Consider the following 12,865-nt stretch of genomic DNA (forward strand, 5'->3'; position numbering starts at 1 on the left):
CGGCTGCTTCCTCTTTCAATTTAACAGCATTTCAGATCGGGATAGGGTATTTTCTAGAGGTCTGTGGTTCTATCGAAACACCATGTATGGAGGGATATCTCTGGTGGAGGAGGTCCCTCTGTTTGAGATGGTGACATGGGTTTCAGTTCATATAATTCCGGCCAATCTCCGTTATAAGGAAGTTCTTTGAGAATATTGTTCATTTGGATCATTCGGCTTTGTTTCGTATGGAAGAGGAGAAACGAATCGAGCTTAGGTTTTGATGTGTGTCATCGGATCTGCAAGTAGATGTTATTTGAAGATTTAGACTTAGTGAAGATTAAGCTATCGTTGGTATTTGAGAAGGTCAAGGGCTTATGTAGGGCCCGTGGCTTGTTTATGCATGAGGCCTTCGGGTGTGATGAGTTTCTTGTTCATGAGCTTGAGGATTTACTAGGACTTTCTGTGAATTTGGCTAACTTGTCCTTGTGCTTGGTGTTACCGTTAGCCATCCATTCTCCGGTTGAGGAGCTAGTTTTGGAGACTTTGTGGAATGGTGGTGGGGTGTAGGTGAATATGGAGGTGAACGAGTCAATTAGGCAGATGTTGGGTGAGAGAGTTTTAGTTGCTGAGATGTCGAATGCTGCCTTGGCTATGATCACTGCTCCAACCCTGGCATCCCTGACTGGTCTGCCGGTAGGCAAAGGCAATGACTTAATTTCTTATGGTGCAGGCCGTGCAGCTCAGGTTCAATTAGGAATTATGGGTCCTACCGCCTTCAAATTTGTGGCTCCTCCTTTGGTGAATCATTTGAAGAGGTTGGTTACGACTGAACTTTGTCGCCTGTGGAAAAAGTATATCCAATCCAATACTCTTGAGGTTGAAGAGGATATGTCGATTGTGAATTTGAAGACAAGGAGTTGGGAATTTGAAGATTATACGACTTTCCAAATAAGTTTCTGGATTTATACGGAAGCTTAAATCGATAAGCTTCTAAGCTTTTGATCATTATTTCGTGGAGCTGGGAATTTGAAGATTATACGACTTTCCAAATAAGTTTCTGGATTTATACGGAAGCTTAAATCGATAAGCTTCTAAGCTTTTGATCATTATTTCGTGGAGCTGGACTCAAGTTCTAGCTTGCTTGTACTGGTTTCAAATTAGGAGAGGGCTGAAGGAGGATTATGAGGCATGAATGTCAATTTGCTGGGAAGAACAGATGACTGCCACCACCGGTTTTACCTTCACAAACGTGTAGAAGGTAATTTATTTGATTTCACAACTTCAACCTTCTCATTTTGATCCTTCGAATATGATATTGAGTTTGCTTGTCCTCATTTTAATCTAAGGAAACGGAGAGGAGCAGCAGAACACTTCCACACAAGCGAGTTGAAGAACAAAGAGGGATAGGACTCATAGGAGCAGCCTACATGTAATATCCTCAAATATTTATCACATGACAAAGATTTTATAATTAACATAGAGATGGTACAAATAGATGGTTACTAGCAAATTTTTTGTTCATTATATGAAATACAATTGGATCATACTCATAATAAATAAATAATAATAAAAATTAAAGAGCATACTCAGCAAATACGTGCCCTTATTCCCTGGTGGCACAGAGCAGATAGAGGGACCTTTTCTGGAGAACACCTACCTCTTGGTCAGATTTATCTCTAATACGAACCTATAGGGGGAGCTCTATCAGAAAGGGAGACTTCATATACAGGGGTTTGGGGGGAGCTAACAATAGAATTGGGGGTGGGGGGGATCTCGCTTGAAAGTTGATTTTCTACCAATTGGGGTGGCTGGGACGTGACTTTTTTTTGTCTCTTTCTCTCTGTCCCTTCTCCATTTGGACAACTCGGCAACTTCGTCGGCCAAGAAAAAGGTCATCTCTCGACCACAATAGTCATATGTGCTGGGATCAAATGAAGAAGAGCCTACAGGTTAAACTTTTATTAGCCAAGTTCAATTTATAGTGATACGTTCAGAATTCTTAATCTGTTCAATGAAATAAGTGAATTTAGCATTGGTTTATGAGTGATTTCTAGCTGGGTTAGGTTGTTACACTACACCAACTTTCTTTTTTGGAAATTCTATGATACATCCGAACCTTTTACCATTTCTTATACGATTTTATTTTTACATTTTTCTCGAATCGAGAGTCGTACTAAGTGTAGCAAAGTTTTTCGAGAAAACTTCTTGCACGAAACTCGGAGTTCGTATGAAAAGTTACAAATAAAAGAGGTATGGGCCATTTTTGAAAAATAGTATAAATATGGAGTTTACAGAAAAAAATTAGAAATTACTCGATTGGGTGTTTAAAGTCATTTAATGGTTGCCACCGTGCCGGAGATGTTTTCGACAGTGTTTCAAGTCGTTTAATGGTTGAGGATGGTATAGGAATATTTGTGAAATTTTCGGAGGAGTTTGGGCATAATTTATGCAATTATTTTCCCAAATTTAATTGGCTAAAGTGGTGAGATATCGATGTACCAATCAGGTAATTCTCGGTATTAAGATCCTAAAATATTTTGAAAAGTGTACGGAGGATGTGGAGGAAGTTGGAGAATTTTTGGTGGAGGTTAGGACGATTTAGTCACTTTTTGTTATTTCGCAAATTAGAGAGATTAATTATAAAAATGTCTCTTAAACAAGACTTGAGAGGACATATATTTTTAAATAAATGTATACATGATTATTGAATTATTTGTTCATTGGTATTTCTATTCTAATTTATTGATATTTATTCTGAAAATCCCTCATTGGTATTTCTATTCTGATTTATTGATATTTATTTCGGAAATGGGATTTCTAGAAACTTTATGATGTTTTTGAATAATTATCGGAAATGGGATTTTCGAGAAATAATATATATTTTTTTTGCAACATGTGGGATATGTCAGCTTATATCATCTTTTATTTATTGTATTCAGACTAGTGGGGCTAGTCTACTCGCTCTATCTATTCTTATTCCGGTATCCTCTCTTTTACCTACATAAAAGAGGCACGTGTCACATCCCGGAATGGAACATGAATGTCGACTCAAATGTCACCCTTAAGTATAAGGGTCAAGTTATAGTGTAGTGGGATTTTGAGTAGGAGATGACGTACCCAAGGGATTGGAAAAACCCTCTTTAGCTAGGAGAACCTAAGGGATGCTAGAAGAATATGCAAATATACAAGTCACAAATCAAGGCTCACAAGTGAACCCAAATTCATGGTGGATATATGCAAGATGGTGTAGTGATTTAAATTTGTTTCGAACGTGGAGTTACTTCTAAAAACTAAATGACCACTTAAAATATAAACTATACTATGCTAAAATAGATGTGATGAAATTAATGGGAGTTAGGACTTAAGGTTTCCACATCTAGCTTCTCTTGTGAACAATGATGCTACTAAATTGAATGGTGTCACTCTAACTAGTCAATTTCTCTCATTGTATCCATGTCGGGTATGACAAGGGACAATCTCCTTTGTTGGTATCAAGTAACCCCTCTCGGGTGTAGTACTTAACTACTCAAGCATATGAATCAGGTTAAGTATCAAATGCATTACCCTAAGTGCATAAAGTTTAGAGATGAAGAAATCATGCAAGCCAACCATGTTTATCTCTAAATTATTGTAGTTCATAGCTCTAACATGCACATATGATATGCTATTATGCTTCAAACAACTAAGGTTAATCAAGCTTTAATTATTCATCATGTTATGGCAAACAATCATACCTAAATTGATTAAGTTTAAGCATGAAAGTTCAACTTTTGAACTAGCATATTAGAGTGCTAATGAAAAGTGCATTAAACAAAATATTTATATCAATGTCACACAAGATTGGCTAGGGCTTTCACCCTAGCTCCAACAAACTAACTACTCACTCATAGCCAAATACACAAGCTTCAACATGTTTAAGAACATCAAAGTAAAGAGGAAGTAGAGAGGTGACTAGTGAATCTCAAGTTGAGGATGATATGGATGAACTCATAGAGGTCTTGACATGGTGGTGATGAAGGTGGTGGTGATGGAGATCCTCAAATGATGCTAGACTCCTCTTCTTCCTCCTTGCTTGATGATTGTGTATGAAAAATAGTGGATGATGAAGTGATGAAACTTGGTGTTTTTAGAATGAGATGGGTAGATGGAAATGTTCTCTTCCTCTATTCTCTTGGTTTGGTGGATATGATCCCCTTGGAGATGGTGGTGATTGAGGATTTTGTAGAGTAGAATGGTGGTAGAAAAAATAGAGAAAAGTGAGAGATAATGGTGTAGTGAGTGGGGTGGTTGGTTATGGAAGAAGTGTGTGATCAATGAGGAAGTGGGTGATCATGGAAAAAAGTGAGTGATCATGGAGGAAGTGAATGATCATGGAAGAAGTATATGATAAAGAAGGACGTGGGTGATCATGGAAGGAAGTGGGTAATCAAGGAATAAGTGGGTGGATGGCTAGGTAATGATGGACCTATAGATGATGATTACACCCAAAATCAAATCAGATTTTTGCATAATATTGGTGTGGATTTTTGGACAATGGAGAGCCATGATTTTGTGAGAAATAGAGAAAAGTTATGTAGTTAAATCTCAACTAAAAATATGGGATCTAATTGTGATAGAAGAATGTGTTGCTCCTCTCTTGTTCCTCTATAAAATTAGCCGAAAAATTCACGGCACCACCAAAAGTGGTGGTGCTCCGCCATAATAGTACCACTAAAAGTGGTGGTGCTCGGAAAATTGCCGGAATTTCACATTTTTCTCTTATTGCCAAGATATTCTACAAAGCATGGAAATAAATTAGTCTAAATTAAATTAGGCACATAGAATAAGTAAATTTTATGTTTTAGGGCATTAGAATATATGAGAATTATGATCCAACAATGAACAATATAATGGGGAGAATTTGAAGTTTAACTAACAAAAACAAAGTAAATTGGCAAGCGAGCAAACGACATAGTGCCATTTGAACATTCGCCAAACTAAACCTGTGAAAGAAATTTTACAAACAAAATAACTTTACTTTCATAAAACTAGAATAATAGCTTATACATTTTTCCGCGAAACAAAATTTACAAACACAAGATACGGAAGGTGGAGGTAAGGGTCACTTACCAAAAACTGGAATTTCTTTTGGACTCGCAGAGCTAGTCCTCTTTCTATTATTTTTGTACATTATTTAGACTAGCAGGGCTAGTTCACTTTCTAATTATGTTTGAGTAATATTATCAATATTCTTTCGACTAGCGGGGAATAGTCCGTTTTTTGTGAGAACATTTATTGTTATTAAAGTTTGTTATAACACTTGCATGCATCGAATTCTCTCATTAAAGAAAAATGGCAAAGTATATTAAACTGTGTATTTATATTCAATATTTGATTTTCGTTCACTCAGTGTAACACATTTGTTTTAAATACTTTATCCTGGACCTTTTGTTTTCAACCGCCTAGTTTGCAGAAAAAGCTTGATGAGGTCAAGGGTACCAAAAGACGAGGCATAGTCCATTTCCAGCTTCCGCCTGTTTACATTGTGAGGTTTTAGTTATTGCTCTGATAACTTTGAGTTTTAAACAAAATTTGAAATCTTGAATTGTGGTTGTGGAGTTGGTATTTGGATTGGGAGAACGTAGGCTCTAGGAGTTGCAAATTGGGCGATTGTTTTTAGAATTGTGTCGTTTCGTGCATGTAGGGTTAGCTACCTTCAAGAGAGACTATGCTGAAATTTTTGACACACTTTCTTTAGAGGTGGTCCTCGCACAACTTACTTCAGTTATTAAGGTAATATTTGGGGCGGGTCGTGTCATTTTAAAGTAATTTCCAAGTCTCTTTGGGTCTCTACCTTGTTTGATTTCCTGTTTTAAGTTGAATCATATGGATAAAAATACTCAATATTGAGGTTATAAGAAAAAAAAATACATGAATCCTTTTATACAACATCATAGATGAGCAAAGGAAGAAACAAGAATTTCGACATTGATATTTGGTTTTCCGACAAGGAATCGTCGTGATGGCTAAAACCCATTAATATAGATTTATCATGCTCTCTATTTGCGTAATCGTCAAGTTTCTAAATTGAGAAACCTATTATGAAAGTCCTTAGTAAATTTAGAGATATTGATTACATTAGTAAAGTAACTCCACCACACAAGAGTTATTCACAGTAATGTGATGTAGGACAAAATTGTTGTGTATGGCGGTGTTGTCTGATTGAAACATTCATACAAGAGATTAACTTTAGTTGTTTGACTCTCGACAGCTGCTTCGCATGTGGCTTTCTGACAACAAATAGAAATCACAATATTTGTTGTGTCTTCCTTATCAAACAACTAATTAGTTTAGGTGAATTTTTACAATTAGTTGTCATTAGTTAACGCATACAATAAATATTGTTTATAATTTATTTGAGATTCTTCCATTGGTACAACAACTTATTTGGATCATTTAGTTGTGGAGTGTTTCAATTATACAACAAAACTTATTCTCATAATTGGTTGTATGTGTCTTACTCATGTAACTAACACTTTGTCACAGTTTTGGTTGTAAGAGGGCAGAGTCAAACAACTAACTCCTCTTAGCCCCTGTTAGTTGTGGGAGGATTGCACTCATACAACAAAACTAGTTTTGCCTTTTGTTGTATGAGTTGCTTTTTGAACCAACTTCATTTAGTTGTGTGGCTTTGCATTGTACAACCAATCTTAGTCTAGACCATTGTTTTTAGTTGTGGGATTTCATTACACAACCAATTAATTTTTATATGACTTCAACTAGTTGTGTAATCATTTCATTACACAACTAACCAAAGCTTGAACGTACTTCAACTCGTTGTGTGAGTTTACATCATACAACCAATCAAGTTTGAAACAACATGAACTAGTTATGTGAATCAATTCATTTTCATTGTGCATATGATATCACCATGACAAAATCAAATGTAATAGCTGCAAATAATCATAAACTTCACAACAAAATATCACAAATATCACAGCAGCATTTAGTACTCCAAATGACACAACAACGATTTAAAATAACTCCAACAAAATACAGAAGCTACTGAATGAAATAGTCACAGCAGCTACTTAGATAGTCACAACAGCTATTTAGGTACCACATAATGCTCCTACATGCACTTGATGAAGATATGATCAGCTCACTCCTCTCTAATCTCATCGATATCAGCTTTGGTGTAAGCATGTTTGCCCTTGCATTCCCACTGAAAAGTCATTCAAGATAGTGTAACCGTGAATCCATGAAAAGTTGACAAGTGATATAAATTAAGTTTCATATATGTACTTGTTCTACAGAGCCTATGGAAGAAGATAACAACGAGGAACTCACACTGATAACTAGCAACATGATTGGTGGTTCCCTTGTCGATCATCAATATCCAAAGTGTCAAGTGAGTGTGGTAGCAGAAGCTGTAAAACCAAAGTTAAACCAAAAATTAGGAAGCTTCAACAAATAAAACCATATAAAGATCTTGGGAATCATTACACAATTATAGGCTTGCAATAAGCGCAATGAAGAAACTTTGCAAGCAATACAGACCTTATGACATAAATTAATATATTTGGGTTTTGAAAATAAACAACTTTATGGCAAAGAGATTATAAATAAAGTCAATACTAACAAATTAGCATCATGTTCGTACATGTAATATTATGATTATTCAATTCAATGTATCTGCATTGTTGTTGGTTATCGACATTTCTACATAGGTCAAACCATAATTAGATGTATATATGGAGGTAAACCTTCTCCTCTAAGCTATAACCAATTAACTTTGATATATGAGCAATCTCTAACTCTATCATATGAACAATGGGGTTACCTAACTCAGTTTCACCACAGAAAATAATTGATCAGTCTTTACCTATCTATTCATATAAATATACTTGTCATTTAATGAGGACTAATAAGTGATAGTTAGACCATGAAACAACACATATATGTTAAGAAAAACAGTTTATAAAACATGAAAGTATAAAATGGAATGAGTAATGTGCATTGTGTGGTGTGTGGTGTAGTTGCTCCTGTTTAGTTGAAGTTTATATAATAGAGTATGGTAGTATGGATACATCTCATATACATAAGTAAGAGGACTTTAGTATTAAATAAAAATATTAAAAACCTTATGAAATTACGAAACTATACTAGCAAATTAAATCTAACATACTGAGACAATATGATACACAAAAAAACTCAAGAATACATAATCCAAAGTATACAATGTGATTGCAGAAATTACCATAAGACAAGACATTACAAAGATGAGAACCAAATAGATGCAGGACACCTTCTTTCACCCCTTTCACTAGAAATAGCTGCTATCTAGCCTACATGTGCAATATAAAAAATAACCAACAGTCACAATACTGATAAAATGCAGCCGCAATAGCTGCACCAAAATTATGAATATATTGATATTCTAGAGTGATTTAACTATATAGTGCTAATTATGAAAATGACATATAATGCAACAATCAGAACAAAAGCAACCATACCTCATTGTCATTGCTGACAAATGCCCCGACCCCTACTTGATGTGAAGCATTAGCTGGAAGCATGAAAGGCCCTTATGGGATCCAGTATGTCAACATCACATATAACCTCATTCTGCCTGGTGGTACTAAAAGCCTTCCTGAAACTAAATAACGTATCTCAGGTACTCCCAGACTCAACACTTTTAGTAAATAGTTTAGATTAAAAAATGGGAATAGCTGCCATTTCTCACTCTGTAGCTAGAACATTCTTTTCTTTATACTTGAACTAAAATGATTGTGCAATTTAGAAAGAATTTTATTCTGGTGAACACCATGTCAAGAAATAATAGCTTAATAACTTGCAGTAATTTGTAGAGATGTTACCTTAATAGCAACTAGAAGGATGAGAAGAGGAAGAAGCCTTCAGAGGATTCCTTGGAAAGGAAATAAAAACAAAACATAAGAAATCATTCTAAATTGTTCATGACTTTAGTCTCAATTCCCACTAAGATTTAATTTTCATAGTACCCTAAAAATAAATGACATCCAAGATTATCACCTTGATACACCTAATGGGGAAACATAATTACATACTACGATTAATTTCTGCCACATAATAGAGAGAATAATCAGTTAAGGTTTTTTTTCTATCACTTCTATGATAGATCATGTCTTTTTCTCAAATGTTGTACTTATTAGCTACTTTACAGGGCAAAGCTGCAAACTCAACAAGAGTTGCCATGTTACTTGATTAACCGATACACAACAAATCAGGACATTGTAATACAAACAAAAATGCAACAAAGTATAAGATTGTGATATCAATTACCTCTTTATATGCTTGTTTAGACCATCTATCTTCAACATGATTAATCATCACAGAGTCTGGAGAAGGTTTTTGTGAAGTCAAGGGGAACAAAGATGTTCTCATGCTTAATTGCATTCACTTAATTGAAATTCAATTCAATATTTTACAATAACAGTTTCCTGTATCAATTATCAAAAATAATAAATGAAGCAATAAAAAAGAAACTCTTAAAGATATCAATTGAAACTGCTATTACCAGATCGTTTCGTTGTGTTTGAAGACGAACTCTATGATTATCCTTTTCCTGGTTCTGAATATCATTTTTACCTGCCTAGAATTATGTGTACAACCCAAAAACCCAGAATAATGTGAGGGCTAAAGCAGCTAGCATCTAGTTAGAAAAGTCCCAAATCTATAATCCAAAGACACTAAATCGCGAGCCTAAAAAACCCCAAATTGTAATCCCCAAAGTAAATCAAATACGAAACCATTGATTCATAGAGAGACTTACCAGTAGAGGAAAGAGCTAGACTTGGTGAATGAAAGTTTGGGGTTTGTACATAGGTGGTGAATCGTCGTAGAGGTTGGGATCAACCACCTCGAGGTCGTAGAGAGGCGATTTCCCATCTGTAAATCAATGGGAATACGAAGGATTTTGTCACCGTCGGCAGCCTCATCGCTGTCAAAGCCTTTAAAATCGTGAATGAAGAGGAGATGAGGATGATTTCAATTTTGGGGGTTTTGATTTTTGGAGAGGGAAGGGAAGAGAATGAAATTGGTTTTGAGGATAGGTCGTATATGGTTTTTTAGATTTGAGTTTTTGGAAATTAAGGCTGTAACGACCCTAAAATTTCGAGTATAAAAACTCAAAATTTCAAAGACGTTAAACACCAAACAATCTCAATGAAATCGAAATCATTTAAAATGCCACAGCGGATCATCTCTGAGTTCAAAATACAACTCAGTCAAACCGATTATTACAAACCAAATTATAATTCAACATTATAACAAATGGAAATGTATAATCCTCACAACAACCTCACAAGATAGTCACACCAATTCCTCACACAAGTTGGAGATAAATAACTTCAAGTCCTCTGAGCGGTCCGTCAATTCCTGCTAATCCACACCTGCGGAGTTATCCACTACACCATCGAATTGGTGCACCGGGATTGTAAACACAAACCCGGTAAGCTTTACAGCTCGTATGAGTAAAATGAAAATATAACTCGCAAAACAATATATACGAAAATCCACAAATCAAACAAATATAAATGCACTCATGAGTCAATGGACGGTCCATCTGGTTGTCCCAAAAAAAATATGAAATGAAGCGCTCATGAGAAATTAAGCAACCCTTCTGGTTACCCAAATGCATTTATAATACGGGTACTAAAGAACGCTGGTAGACATCTGTTACCCCTCTCGTAGTACACCACCGATATTGGGCAACCACCCGCTACCCAACATCCAAAAATATGTGTACTCATGAGCAGATAACCACCCGTTATCTCACATGCAGTACTCCGGCAGACAGACTAGAGCTCTAACTGTATCGTAACTTTCGCCTGGCCAAAGGCTAGGTTCCGACATGCCAATCACGTACAATAATCACACCTCATATTTTACCAAAAATCAAGTCCGAAGACAAATCAACATTTTAACAATCTCCATGTTAAATTCATGTACAATAATCACCTCATATTGTACAAATCAAAATCACGTACAATAATCACACCTCATATTGTACAAATCAAAAAAACGTACAATAATCACACCTCATATTGTACAAAACAAAATCATGTACAATAATCACACCTCATATTGTACAAATCAAAATCACGTACAATAATCACACCACATATTGTACAAATCAAAATCACATGTTCGATATATAAATCTCGTCATTAAAATGACATAATCACGATAAAATCATAACAGTATATTATATAGCAAACTATATATATATATGTACCTATTTACCATTTATACAATATATATATATATAATCCACTATATCATATACATGTCTTATTTCATAAACACGTCTGAAGACAAAAACTCATTCGAAGACAAAACTCGTCCGAAGACAAAACTCATTCGAAGACAAAACTCGTCCGAAGACAAAACGTTTTAACAAACTCCATGTTAAAATCACGTACAATAATGTCACATCATATTGTACAAAAATCAAGTCCGAAGACAAATCAACATTTTAACAATCTCCATGTTAAAATCACGTACAATAATCTCACATCATATTGTACAAAAATCAAGTCCGAAGACAAATCAACATTTTAACAAACACCATGTTAAAACCACGTACAATAATCACATCTCATATTGTACAATTTAAATCACATGCTCAATATAATTCTCGTCATCGAAATGACCTATTCACAATGAATTCATAACAGTATATAATATAACAAACTATATATATAAGTACTTATTTACCATTTATACAAATATATATATATATATATTCCACTATATCATATACATGTCGTATTTCAATATTTAAAACTCTTGCAAAAATCTTGAATTCACCGCAAGGGTAGATTCGTAAATATGTGAGATTTTACTCACCTTCCTTCCTGCGTGCAACTTCCACGACACTGAAAGTAATTTCTTCACTTGTTTCGTCATTCACCTAATAGCATGATAAATGCTTAGAAAATGATACTTAAAATATCAGGTGACGAGTCCAGTACAACTAAATGTTGTTCATAAAACATTGTTCACAGAACACTGTTCATGATTTACCAATCACAGTTTTTACTAAAACACTGTTCACAGTTACTGTTTTTACCAAAACACTGTTCACAGCTGCTGTTTGGCATGCACTGTTCACTGTTGCTGTTTTACCGAAACATTGTTCACATTTACTGTTGCAGAACACTATTCACAACTATTATTCATGCGGCGTCACTGTTCATCGACCGTCACCAATCATCACCAAATTTCACCACCACAACCTAAACAACATTTCCAACAACGAAGAACATAAATTCGGCACTATTCACAAACCCTAGAAATTGAAATTCTTGATTCGGGTACTTACACTTCGATTTAGCTCGATTCCTTTTGTGGGAATGTTACTGGGACTGAGACAAGCAAAACCCCCCAAGAATCTCGAGCTATGGTGGCCGGAGGAGGCGGCGCCGACACAGCAGCAACTTCCGGCGGTTGCTGCACTGTGTGTGATTGTCGCCGGGGTGCAAGGCGTAGCCCAAAAGATGGAGATCGTCGAGCCCGTCAGTTTGATAGGTGGCACGACACGAGGCGACGTCGGATGGTGGAGAAATCGGCCGGAGAAGATTTTTGGGTCGGGTGAACAGTACCCGTGCTCGGGTGAACAGTAACCGAGCTGATTTTTGGAAAAACAAAAAACAGATTTTCTGATTTCTAATCTCCTCTCCTTCCTTTTATACTATTTCCAAAATCGGAAACCAAATTTCCGTTACTAACAACTTCCACATACGATATCCGATTAAAGCGTGTTGCGCGTCTACGAATTCGTATTGACGGATTCTACGACTTTCGTGAAGGAAGTTTCCTTAAAAGAGTGACGGATTAAAAGTCAACTCTTGGGTCAAAT

Source organism: Argentina anserina, chromosome 3 (genome assembly GCF_933775445.1).
Source record: "Argentina anserina chromosome 3, drPotAnse1.1, whole genome shotgun sequence".
Taxonomy (NCBI): domain Eukaryota; kingdom Viridiplantae; phylum Streptophyta; class Magnoliopsida; order Rosales; family Rosaceae; genus Argentina; species Argentina anserina.